The sequence below is a fragment of the Choloepus didactylus genome, chromosome 11 (genome assembly GCF_015220235.1).
Source record: "Choloepus didactylus isolate mChoDid1 chromosome 11, mChoDid1.pri, whole genome shotgun sequence".
Classification (NCBI taxonomy): domain Eukaryota; kingdom Metazoa; phylum Chordata; class Mammalia; order Pilosa; family Megalonychidae; genus Choloepus; species Choloepus didactylus.
The window spans coordinates 49612971-49626612 of record NC_051317.1 but is presented as its reverse complement, the minus strand read 5'-3'; the positions used below and the strand labels follow the sequence as shown (position 1 = coordinate 49626612).

The 13642-nt window shown below is 35.3% G+C and overlaps 1 pseudogene; it reads left to right on the top strand.

Moving 5' to 3' along the window:
- The first annotated feature begins 8352 nt into the window (after positions 1–8352).
- LOC119506008 lies at positions 8353–9020 on the top strand (annotated as a pseudogene).
- Positions 9021–13642: the final 4622 nt, after the last annotated feature.

Genomic DNA, 13642 nt, shown 5'->3' with positions numbered 1-13642 from the left:
TATCTATATCTATATCTGTGTGTGTCTCTTCCAAATGAATATTTGTCCAAATAAAACATTTAAAAGTAGTGCTTGATCATTCTTCATTGGAGATCTGGGATTCAAAATAACAGAAGTATGACACCCTCAAAGAAACACACCCACATACACTTCAGTGGATGCGCTGTTGAAAATAAAATGTACCTAAAATTTTTATGATTTTCTCTTACTATTTTACTATTCTATATTTACTTTTTATTTTATTCTATTTAAGGATTCACAGGAAATTGCAAAAATAGTACAGAAAGATCCCATTTATACTTCATCCAGTTACTCCAATGGTTCATTTGGTACAACTGCAGTAAAATATAGAAACCAAGACTGTGACATTAGTACAGTAGATGGATATAGTTTTATATAATTTTATCACATGTGTATATTTGAGTAACCATGAGCACAATCAAGATATAGAAGTATACAATCACCACAAAGATATTCCTCTCTTACCCCTTTAAAATTACAACCTATATGGTTTTATGAATTTGAGAATACTATGTAAATAGTATCATACAGTAATTGACTTTGAGACTCAACATAATGCCTTTGAGATTTATCCAAGTTGTGTTTGTAAATGATTATTTGATTTTACGGTCAAGTAGTATTTTATGGTATGTTTAACTATTTATGCTGTGAAGAGCATGTTGCTTGTTTTCAGTTTGGAGCTATTACAAATAAATAATCTACCCTTAATGTAGTTATTGACACATTAAGGCTTTAATATGCCATTCTGTTTTTCTGCGTATTTATTTTCTGCATGTGAACTCTGTTTTGTTGTTGTTGTTTTTCTGTGGTTTACTTGAAACTTTGGAATTCTATTTTGATGTATCTATGCCGCATTGAATGTATTTTTGTACAGGTTTTTATTAATGGGTGTTCCACATACTGCTTTACACATACCTAACCTTTCATTGCTACATTTTAGCAGTTCCAATAAAGTTTGGAAAATATATCTCTTTTTAATTTCCGTTATCCTTCCACTTTTATAATTGTCTTTAAATACTTCCTCTACAAACACTGAGTACCATCTTAAACAATGTTACAATTTTTTCTTCAACTATAAAGCACATTTAAGAAAACTCAAGCATGGAAGGCAAGTCTATTGCATTCATCAATATTTTTACTACTTTTCTTTTTCTTTCTTCTTTCCTATGTTCCAAGACTTTTTTTCAAATTTCCTTTCTGTTTCTCAAGTACTTCATTTGACCATTCTTTAGATGTCGATCTGTTGGCTCCATAAATCTCTTACTTTTCCTTCATATGACAATGTCTTGATTTCTCCTTTATTCCTGAAGGATATCTCATTCTATATAAAATTCTGAAATGACTGTTCTTTCTTTTCAGCACTTGAAAGAAATTCAAGTCATTTCCTTTTTTTATGAGGCTGTATGGACCCCAGAAAAGACTGTATTCCTAAAGCTAATCCATTCCTGTGGGTGTAAACCTGTTATGGGTGGGACATTTTGAATAGTTTATTTCAGTTGAGGCCTGCCTCAGGTGGCTCTTAATCCTCTTACTGGGGTCCTTTATAAGAGGATGAAGGACAGAGAGAAGACACAGATGAGAGAGAAAAAGACACAGAAGCTCAGAGAGAAAGCCATGGAAGCAAGAAGGCTGGACAAGAAGGGAGAGACCAGTAGATGCCGCCATGTGCCTTGCTATCTGACAGAGGAGTCCAGGTATCATCTGGATGATGCCTTGATTTGGACATTTTCATAGTCTCAGAACTGTAAGCTTGTAAACTAACAAATCCCACTGTTAAATGGCAGCTCATTTCTAGTATATTGCATTTTGGCAGCCAACAGACTGAAGCAGTGTTTGTTTAAAGTAGGACAGTTATTTTAAAATGTTTGTTCTCAAAAAGCTGTCACTTTGCTGGCCTTTGGCTACCCAGATCCCCATTTCTCCTTTTTTTAATTTTTTTTTTCCAGGGCTCAGTGGTTTCTCTAACACGAACTGTGTCATGTGTGAGTCAAAAAGAAAACCAAGGGAAAACACTGCTGTTTTTGTCTTCTAGGTCCAAGTTCCTTAGAGGTTTTTGCCTCTTCTTTCCAGTTTTGATAGCCTCCTGGTGTTTATTTTATACATAATATCTGTGGTTTTTAATTGTAGCTATAGGAAAGTGAAAAAATGTATCTGCTTTTTCTTGTCCCAGATCTAGATCTTTCTCCCTCCACTATATAATTAGGTTTTATTTTTATTTTCACTTGTCAAGAATGTCATAATCATTTACAGGAAATGCATAATCTAACCTTTTAATTTTTCAGGTTATACAATTTCAATAACTGCAAAAGACATTTGCCACTACTTGACAAATATTTTTATTGTAAATGTAAAGGCAGAGAAAGTCAAGTATTCCATAACACTTGTTTCTCATCAGAGAAGGGCAATTCTAAGATACTTTATTTTTAATTCTTATACAGCTTATGTCCAAAAGATTACCTTTCCTCTTTTTACAAGGATTCCTGTCAAATAGAAAATCATTACATACAATTCTATAATTAAGGAAGATTAAGGTAGAGCAAATTGTAAAACCAATCATTTCTGATTTCAGAACCATGACTTTCATTGCCTAAAGTGATTTAAAGACACCAATTTAAAAGACAGTGCTCTCATCATGACATTTCTGCTCTGGGGTGTTGGAGAGATGCATGTGCAGTGTAGTTAAGGCTTGGTGTAGCTGTGTCTTTGGTGCTCTGTTACCCATGACAGCCCTGAGGCATATTAGTTTTTCAAAAATCCATACAATATGTACCTCAGGATCTAACAGCCATCTAAAAGTAATACCTGAGGCATGAAAAGGATACAGATTTTGTATCTGTGACTTAGACTTCTTATATATTGGGATTTCTTTTTGTCATTTATGTGAAATTTATTGGAATCTCAAAGCAGTGTAATTCTCATTTCAGAATGTTAAACTATTTTTAAAATAATTACATGATTTACAGTGAATTGCTTAAAAATTTTTCTGTCCCAGTTTCAGTCAAACCTTGTAAATTACATCAATATAACAATTATTTTGAAAACTGTGTAAGTACCAAGCCATCAAATTTACCTTTAAAAGCCTCATGTCTGGCCACTCTTTTCCTACCCTAATTCTTTTCACATGGTGATTATTTTTAAATGCAATTTTATTGAAATAACTTCACATAACATACAATCATCCAAAGTGTACAGCTGTTCACAGAATCATCATTTAGTTGTGCATTCATTATCACAATCAAATTTTGAACATTTTCATTACTCAAAAAATAAAAATAAAAAATGAATAAGAATAAATATAAAAAAGAACATCCAAAACATCCCATACATCCTTCCCCCATCATTCATTTCCTTTTTGCCCACATTTTTCTACTCATCTGTCCATACACTGGATAAAGGGAGTGTGAGCCATAAGGTTTTCACAATCACACTGTCACACCATATAAGCTATATATTTATACAATCATCTTCAAGAATAAAGGATACTGGATTGCAGTTCAACACTTTCAGGTATTTCCTTCTAGCTAGTCTAATAAGCTTAAAAACTGAAAAGGGATAGCTACATAATGCATAAGAGTAACCTCCAGAATGAACTCTCAACTCCATTTGAAATCTCTGTCACTGAAACTTTATTTCATTTCTCTTCCCCCTTTTGATCCAGATAGCTTTCTCAATCCTACAATGCTAGGTTCAGGCTCATCCTTGAGGGTCACATCCCACATTGCCCCCCAGACCTACATCCCTGGGAGTCATGTCCCACATAGAGGGAAGTCAGCAAGTTCACCTGCCAAGTTGGCTTAGAGGCAGTGACAACATCTGAGCAAACAAAGAGGTTCTCTGGGGGAGACTCTCAGTCACAATAATAAGTAGGCTTAGCCTCTCAATTACAGTAACAAGCTTCATAAGGGCAAGCCCCAAGATTGAGGGCTCAGCCTACTAAATTGGTAGCTCCCAATGCTTGTGAGAATATTAGGAATTCTCCAGGTGAGGAAGTTTAATATATTCACATTTTTCCCCAGTCCTGCAAGTGTGTTTTGCAAATACTTTTTATTTTCTGCCCAAATTACTCTGGAATATATCAGGGCTTCACACTGAACTGTACAAACCAACCAGATCTCACTTTCCAGTCAAGTTTCCTTGTAATTATGGTGTTTGAGTAACCTGACGATATAAGTTAAATTATTTAATGTGCTAGAAAAAATATAGATTTTGCAACAAACATTTCTTCCTTTGGTCCCACACAGAAACTGAAGTTTTAACACATATTCACTATTATCCTCTACCCTTTAGTCTGTTGTATCCCAGTCTCAATCAAGTCCATTTCATTCATATTTCCAATCAAATTCTGATCTGCTTTTCAGCCTCCTTAAAAGTTGTTGCATGGGGCAATGCTGACACTCACAGCTGCTGAACTCTTGCTCCAAGTCTCAGGTGCCACACAGATACCCAAAGCTCCAGGGACTGACTAGGTCACACAAAGAGCTCAGTATCTCAGAATTTATAAATAGCCATTACAACTCATGAATAGATGTGACTGCTGTAAAAGCTTACAATATTGGAAACTTTACAATAAGCCTTTCCCTCATAACCCATGCTTCCAGATTCAATTCTCAGAGTTTGCACAAGACTATTAGCCTATATTAGTGAGGCATTTTAGTGTTTATCTTTTCACTTCTGCTTATTTCACTCAATATACTGTCCTCAAGGCCCACTCACCTATTTGCATACCTAACAATTTCATTCATTCTTGGCATGGCCAAATATTCCATTTTATGTAAACACCACAGTTCACCATTCCATTTATCAGTTGATGTACCCTTAGGACACCTTCATCCATTGCAAATTGTGAATACTTCTGCTACAAACACCAGTGTACAAATGTCCACTTATGTCCTGCTCTCAGTTCCTCCAAGTATACACCCAATAACAGGGCTGCAGGAACTTAAGGCAACCCCATGAAATGTTTCTGTGGAACCACCACACTTCCCTCTAGATAGGCTGCACCATTCTACTTCTCCAACAAGACAAGGTACATCCCTCTCTCCACATTTTCTCCAGCACTTGTATCCCTCTGTTTATTTTTTAAATGGTTTTCTTCACACTCTGTACAATCCATCCTGAATAATCAATGACTCCCAGTATAATCACAGTTATGCATTCACTACCACAATCTATATGACATTTCCATTTCTTCCACAAAGAAAGAAAGAGGAGAAAAAAAGAATAAAATAAAAGATAGAAGAAAAAATGAAAATAAAATACAATGACTAGGTCATACAACAACAACACCAAGAATCTCATACCAGTCCCTTATATCACCCTCTTATAGACATTTAGTTTTGGTATATTGCCTTTGTAACAATTAATGAAAGCATATTACAGTGCTACTGTTAACTATAGACTCTAGTTTGCATTGATTGTATTTTTCCCTTATATCATCCAATTTTCAACACCTTGCAATGTTGACATCCATTTGTTCTACCTCATGTATAAACATTCTTACATTTGTACATTTAATCACCATCATTGACCACTCTAGGTATACATTCCCTGTCTTTATCTTCTATCTTTCTTTCTGGTGTCATACATGTCCCTAGCCTTCCTCTTTCAACTGTACTCACACTTATGTTTGCTCAGAGTACTTATAATTTTTTACTACCTTCACACAGTTTTGTGCTATCCATTTCTGGATCTATACAATCAATCTTATTGAACATCCTTTACTCCTTCAGCATCAGATGCCTAGTCTCTACCTTCTTTCTATCTCTTAACCTGTGTTCTCAACTTTAACTCTCAAGGTTGCTCATTAACATCATTTCATGTTAGTGAGATGACATAGTATTTGTCCTTTTGTTTCTGACTAATTTCACCCAACATAATGTCTACTATCATTTTGTCTTTTTCATTTTTTACGTCATGTTTATTTTAATTTTTTTCTCTCTCCTTTTACCCTTACCAATAGTCTTCCTTTCTTCATGCTTTTCCAAACCTCTCTATCTTGTTTTTACCTATTTGCCTGTAGTGATCCCTTTAGTATTTCTTGCAGAGCAGGTGCTTGTTCACAAACTCTTTCTGTTTGCCTGAAAATATTTTAAACTCTCTTTCATTTTTGAGGGACAGTTTGCCAGATATAGAGTTCTTGGTTGGCAGTTTTTTTTTTTCTTTTTTTTCTCTTTCAGTATCTTAAATATATTATACCACTGCCTTAAACCACTTCATGGTTTCTACTGAGAAATCTGCACATAGTCTTATCAATTTTCCCTTATATGTGATGGATCACTCTTCTCTTGCTGCTTTTAAAATTGTTTCTTTGTCTTTGAAAATTGATAACCTGATTATTAAGTGTCTTGGAGTAAGTCTATTCAGATCTAGTCTATTTGGAGTATGCTGTTCTTCTTGGATATGAAATTTTATGTCTTTCCTAAGAGACAGGAAGTTTTCAGTGATTATCTATTCCATTATTGTTTCTGCCCCTTTTCTCTTCTCTTCTCCTTCTGGGACACCCATGACACATATGTTCATGTGCTTCATATTGTCATTCAGTTCTCTGAGACACTGCTCATATTTTTCCATTCCTTTCCCCATCTGTTCTTTTGTGTGTGAGATTTCAGATGTCCTATCCTCCAGTTCATGAATCCTTTCTTCTGCCTCTTAAAATATGCTGTTGTATGTCTCCATTGTGTTTTTCATCTCTTTGTGACTTTCAATCCCATAAGTTCTATCATTTGATTTTTCAAGCTTACAAATTCTTGAAAAGGGACTACCACTTTTTCCCACAGGGAAGTGTTCCAGCTCAGACTGTCATGCTGTTGGGTGAGGTGAACCAGCTCTGCAGATTTGGGGGCTTTATTTACAGTTCTATGCCATGGTCTCAGTCCTTTTACCTATTCCAAACTGTTGTACAAGGTGTGTCCAATCACAGGTGTCCCCCAAACAGTTGTCCCAGACTATTTATTAGTTGTTCCTGGCTAGAGGACTAAATTCCATACTTCCCTACCCTGCTGTCTTGCCCCACCTGTCTAATATATTGTTTTAATGAAATATTAAATTGTGTATATTTTTATAGTGGTACAGTTCTCAGTGTGTATTACATCAGATCTTCTTTTGTTTTTAACTGCTATTCAGAATTGGCAAATTATTAAAAACAGAAAGGTATTACTTCAATATTTTTATAACAAATACAGTATTAAACAAATTTCATTCATTCTTTGATAATAGTTTATGTTTTTATAATTTTGTGGAGAGCTATGTGGAAATACTTTAATAGTATTTTGCAGAAAAGAAAGAGGGAATGTAACTCCTAAAATTACCGTAAACTCTAACCTTGGATCTCCAGAACTTCAATGAATTATAAGACTAACTCACTGTGCTTTGTTTCCTCATCTAAGAATGGAAATAATAATAATGTTTAGAGTTCCTGTGAGTGTTAATTTAGCTAATATTCTTAAATATACTGAATACCTAGAACACCTACTAATAAAAATCAATACAAATATACATTAAATGCACCATAGGTAAACCACATTGTAAGGTCTCATGAGTTGCATGAAGTATCTCATGAAGGTCTCATGAAGTAGAATAGTATAGGGGTTTTAAATTTGAAAGACTCATATTTGATCTCTTTTTTTATATTACATTTTATATTCTTATTAATATAGTGTAGATCTTTGCTCCTTACCATGTGATCCATGAACCAGAAGCATTAGCATCATATCAGAAGCTTGTTAGAAATGCAGAATCTTGGTTATAACCTCAGGCCAACTGACTCAGGATTTGAATTTTAGCAATAATTCAATGATTCCTATGCATATTAAATTTTGTGAAGCATCAATGTAAATACTTTAAAACATAATTCCTATGTTCCTCATCATAGCATCTCTATATTCCTAAACCAGTCCATCATTGCCCTATATTAGTTGACCTTGAGTTCATGATTATATGTTTTTATTTGCCTTATTTTTTAAAAATACAATCTCAAATTAAAATACAATTCAGGAAACTAAGATATGTAGCCCAGAGTTTGCCTCTGGGAGAAGCTAAGATCTGACACAGACCCAGATGTTTGGGGACACTTGGAAATGCAGATGGACTTCTGGAGATGCTAAGCTGAGATAAAGCCTAGAGTTTGCCCCTGATATGCTAAGAGAGGACCTCCATTTGCATAGACAGAAATGCCCTGAGAGAACAAACACAAATGCACAAGAGCTGAGAGAGAGAAGCTAAGAGACACAGAAGCCCAGAAACATTTTGGAAAAGCTTCTTTAAAACCAGAACTTGGGAGCAAGGGACCAGCAGATGCCAACCTTCCCAGCTGACAGAGGTTTTCCAGACACCATTGACCTTTCTTCAGTGAAGCAGGAAGTTCCAAGTAAGGGAGAGATGAAGAAGGATTGCTGCATGAAAACTGAACTGCTGATAAAAGAGGTATCTATGGCTGCCATTAAAGGTTCAGAAGAGAAGCAGGGAGGAAAGGCCCACATGACCACTAGGTTGTGTGGAACCAATAGGTCATGTGAAAATAATGATGGCAGCAGTCACCCAAATGCATCAAGACACACTCAGGAGAATACAAAGCTCAGTCCACAGGAGGGTACAAACAAACTAACCTGGATCATGGAAAATGGGATCTCAGAAAGAGACACTGAAATGGGAAAGCTAAACCATGTCAAAGGTGATACTTCACACATACCTCTGTCATGGGGAGCACTGGGTTCTTCTTAAATAAGCCATCCCTGCAAGAGCAGCCCATATAGACTACCAGCACTTTGGCTTTTTCACTTCCTGGTCATGTGCTGAAAACCCTTCCTGGAGGAGCTGGTAAAAGTAGGACTCCAGGTTCTTTTTCTCAGATGCAAGCCACAATGCCAGCCAAGCTGGAGGAAGGGAGTAAAGATGCAGGTAAGAAGAATCTCATGACCCCTGGCCCCGATGCCAAGGTTCACTGAGCATGGAAAACCATACCAAAATCTGTTCTGGGCCTGGTAATAGGGTCCCTGTTGTGAGTGGTGCTGCTTCTTGTATGATTTCTTGCTATTTTCTTTTTCTCTTTCTTCTTTTAAATTTCATAATGGTGAATGGACTTTAGTGCATCAAGAAGAAAGGTCTGTAAAATGGCAGTGGCCATCCCATAAGTGGTTATCTTTGGGCCTATTAAGTGTTAGGGGAGATCATTAATGGCTTTTGGTGTAAGTGACAGAGCCAGAGGTGTTTAGGACCACCTCTACCTGTAGATTTCCAACCCCTCCTATGTGCTATCAGAGAGATCATTTCCTCTTCTGCTTTGGCCCTGGGGTACTTCCAGCTAGGCAAGGCTCAACACCCACTCTCTTTCCATGGGAATGAACAGACATGAGGTTGGTCAGGTCCACCATGTGAAGGAAGCAAAAGGAGAAAAGCCCACATTGAAGGCATCTCCAGGCCTCCACTATAACACTGAGCTGCTACCCTCATGGTTTTAAGTTGAAAGCAGAGTAAGTCTTAATATTTAACACAGGAAATACTTAAATTTAACACTAAGTGCATTTTTGTTTGGTTTTGTTTTTTGCCCATTACCATTTTTTACTTGGTATATGCATGATAAAAAATCCAATTAAAAAAGAAGTAGTTTGCTGTATAAAAATTTAAAATATGAAATATTTTAAAAATATAGAGAAGGACAGAGGAGGAGAAGGAGAAGGAAGTAAGGTGGAGGAAATAATCAAATTGAATTTAAAGGCTCATTGATTGCTCGAAAATTTAGGAGCCCAAAAGCACATTTTCCCCTTTGGTAAGAATTGCTATTTGATTTGTATTTACAGTTTGCAGTTTGACCAGGCAAGAAGGAAAAGTGCAGTGAAAGTGTATAAACTGTGACTGATGTTCTCTGCTACTGTAGTGCTATAGAGACTATTGTAAAGCACTGTCCAGGACTTTGGAGCTTTAAAATAAATAAAAAATGTGAATCATTGTAGGCTTTCCAGGAGCAAAATGCACCAGAGAACAACATAAGTAAACCATGGCTCAATGACTTCCACTCTAAAGAAAGAGATTTAGATTGTGATGTATGTGAAATAAAATACCTTATATATACTCACCTCACAAAGTCAGCCATCAGGTAAAATGAAAGGGGGTCAAATGATGGATCAATGATGATTCACTACTCAGAGACACTAGGTTCCTGGATATTTAGAAAAGTCTGCCTGCAAGAAACAATGTGGTTTTTTTGGGGAAGAATTTGCAACACATTGTCAGTGTAGTCTTCCATGTATTTCTTAAATAATTTGTCATTTAGGATCCTGAATTATATTGACATTTCTCCTCCCAACATTGCTTTAACTCTTTTCTATATGAAGTAATTCATATATCATATACTTCTTTAGTAATATATGTTCAATTTTTTATGAAAAGTCTATATATTGAATATAATTTTATAGAGTCTTCCAATGCAATACTGCAGAGTTTCTTGATACTTAAGAAAACCCACAAGAGCATTTAATAATATTCCAAACCCAATATTGGGATATGGAACTATGAATAATATCACCTATAATAATTGCTACTTAGAGCTTTATTAGTAATTAAATTGAGTGCATATTTTCCAGTGACAAAAATGTATATGAAATATAATATTTAAGAGATTGAATCATAGTAAAGTTGTTTTCATTGGATACATTGGCAAAAATAATCTACATTTGAGTGCTAGATTCAAACTTCTGGTGAATATATTCTAAATACTATAGCTACTGCCTTATATTCTATCACAGACTACTGAGTAGGGGAATGTTTTATGATTTAAGAAATAAAGTAAACTCCAAATATTTAAAAATGTTTACCTAAGAGTTAAAACACTACAACATTTACAATGATAATAAATATCAAAACTTCCTAGTAATCAATGTTAACATCTGTTTCTTTCAGTGCTCTTGTGCTGGTTGAACTCACCATTACCACATACACATGGGTGACCCAAGCATGCATACCTTCTTTCCTGACTTCTCTGACTTCTTGCCATATATGCCCAATAGTTTACCTAATATCTTTACTCAGAAACCTCAATACAACCTCAAATTCAGTATGGCAAAATAGAACTCATGTACTTCCGTATTCCAAACCTTCCCCAAAATACAATAAATTAAATATACCTAGTATAAGTCAGTAAAAACTCATGCCTTCATTTCTCTTAACAGCATAATACAATATCTCACCAAATCCTCTCATTTTTACCCATTTGAAGTCACCTTATCTCTGTTTCTTCTTTCTTCATAACTATCTACCTAACAAAGCTACCATAATCTCTTGCCTCACTTCTGCAATAGTCTTCTATCATGTCTAAGTTATTCATAAACTTCCTTGAAATCTTTTCCATGCTTCAGTCAGAATGTTCTTATAAAATGCAAGCCTCATGATGTTCTTCATCCCATTCCAACATTTTAAAAAATGAAATAATGCCCAGTTATTTTTAGGATCTTCCATATGGCCAATGATATTCCCATATTCTAGTGCCAAGCCACTTCTCAAAGTGTCTCACACTAAGCATCAGTCAAGTTTCAACAGAGAAGCAGAACTTGTAGACATATGTAGATTGATGATATGGATATAGATGGATGGATGGATAGATAGATTTTAAGGGATCTTTTACAGGGAATTAGCTTACACAATTGTGACACTGATTAAGCAGTCTCTAAAACAATGTTGTCTCAACATATGATGCTGGATATTGAAGTCCACAGGGTAGGCAGTTAGGAAGCAAAGATCATGAGCCATGAGCAGGCTGGGATTCACAAATATGAGCTGGAACTCTATTAGACTGAAAATTGTTTCTGTTCTGTTGATTCTGATCTTCATGAACAGTGTATGCTGCAAAAGGTGGAACTCTTTGTCAAGGAGCCAAGCACACATAATTGGCCAAGGAGTCAGAGAAGGCAAGAGAAGATCCAGTGGAAGGTAGGTTCAGATGCTGCTTCAGCCCAATGAGTTAGGTCAGCAGATTGACAACCATGTGTCTCTGCTATGTAATGGCTACTGTCTCTCTTTCACCTTCTAAACATCACAAGTTTCCCTTGTAGCTTATTCTATTGAGAAAAATAAATAGAATGGAATTGTGGGAAATATTGTTGACCTTAACCAACTTGGCATATTACAAAGCCATCACAGGCATGCTCCACAATTATATTTCTGTATTTCCTTTGTACATAAAGCATTCATATCTGCTCCCAGGACACAGATTATTTAATAGGATTTTACTTTTGTCTGACACAATATTTTCCACAATCATCCATAACCACACTCTTACTTTACTTTACCTTTGTCACTTTACTTTTTTCCTGATATATTCCTAAATTATTTCTATGCACTCCTATCACAGATAATTATTTAGCCATATAGTAGTCTGCATACTTGCCCATCAATAAATCTCAAGGCAACATTTAGAATCACTTAGAAACCACTTGGCTTAGTAACAACAGTCTTCAATACTGATTGATATTATGTAGTGACTTATTTCATAGTCAATGGTATTTTGGAACACTTCCATGTAGAACTCTGTTTTCAATAAAGAGGATAAATTTATACATTTTATTTAATCTTTGAATGTGCAAACTTGTTACCCTTGAAAGGAATAACTTTGTACACAGTTGCTTTAAACTTTAGCTTAGATCAAATTTCATTGAAAATGTGGTAATTTCTACTTTTCTGTTTTGAATTATCATAAAGTACTTTGCATTTTACACACATAATTTGTAAATATTTATCAATTGACTAAGCAAGTGTATTCTTTTAGTAACTGGTTGGTAAAATCAACAAATCAACATTTGTATTTAAGAATACAAATACTTCTGTCAGAAAAGTTAGTTTTAGCCAATTTTGGTTCATAGAGTTCTGAGTCATAACCTTCTGTTTAAATAATGACAAGAAGCATGAAGTTAGGCTTAATGGGTAGAAAATAAATGACTACTCAAAGGTTGTCTTAGTGTGTCAGGGCTTCTATGACAAATACCACAAAGTGGTTGGCTTAAGCAATAGGAATTTATTATCTCATGGATTTGGAGACTAGAAGTCCAATATCAAGATCATGGGAGGACTTGCTTCCTTCCTGAGTCTGTAGCATTTGGCAATCCTCCATCACATGGTAATTTCTCTCTCATTTTGTCTGTTCTGGTTTCCACTGACTTCTGGCTTCTACTTCTGAGTCCAGTTTTCTTTGCTCATAGGGACTTCTGCCATATTGGATTTTAAAACCCATCCTCATTCTGCTTGACCATACATTCATAATATACTACCATCTTCATAGGTCCTATTTACAAATGGGTTCATACCCACAGGACTGGGGGTTAGGACTTTTTGTGAAGTTAGTCAAGTAAAATATTATCATTTTGGATGAATTGAATCATGTACCCCACAAAATGTCTTAAGGTTTACTTCACTAACTTGTTAGTGAATTCTTTCTGTTTTTATGACTTAGTCACCATGAATTTTCATGAAAGTCATCATTCTGTCAGGTATGAAGCACTCAACTTTTAGCACTATATGACCACCAAGTCTAACACATATCAAGAATAGTTTTGTGTGTTATGGGAAAACATGAAAAAGAGGTTATAAGCTGATACATTTCTCTGAAAAAGGAAGAAAAATCCTAATCTACTGGAAA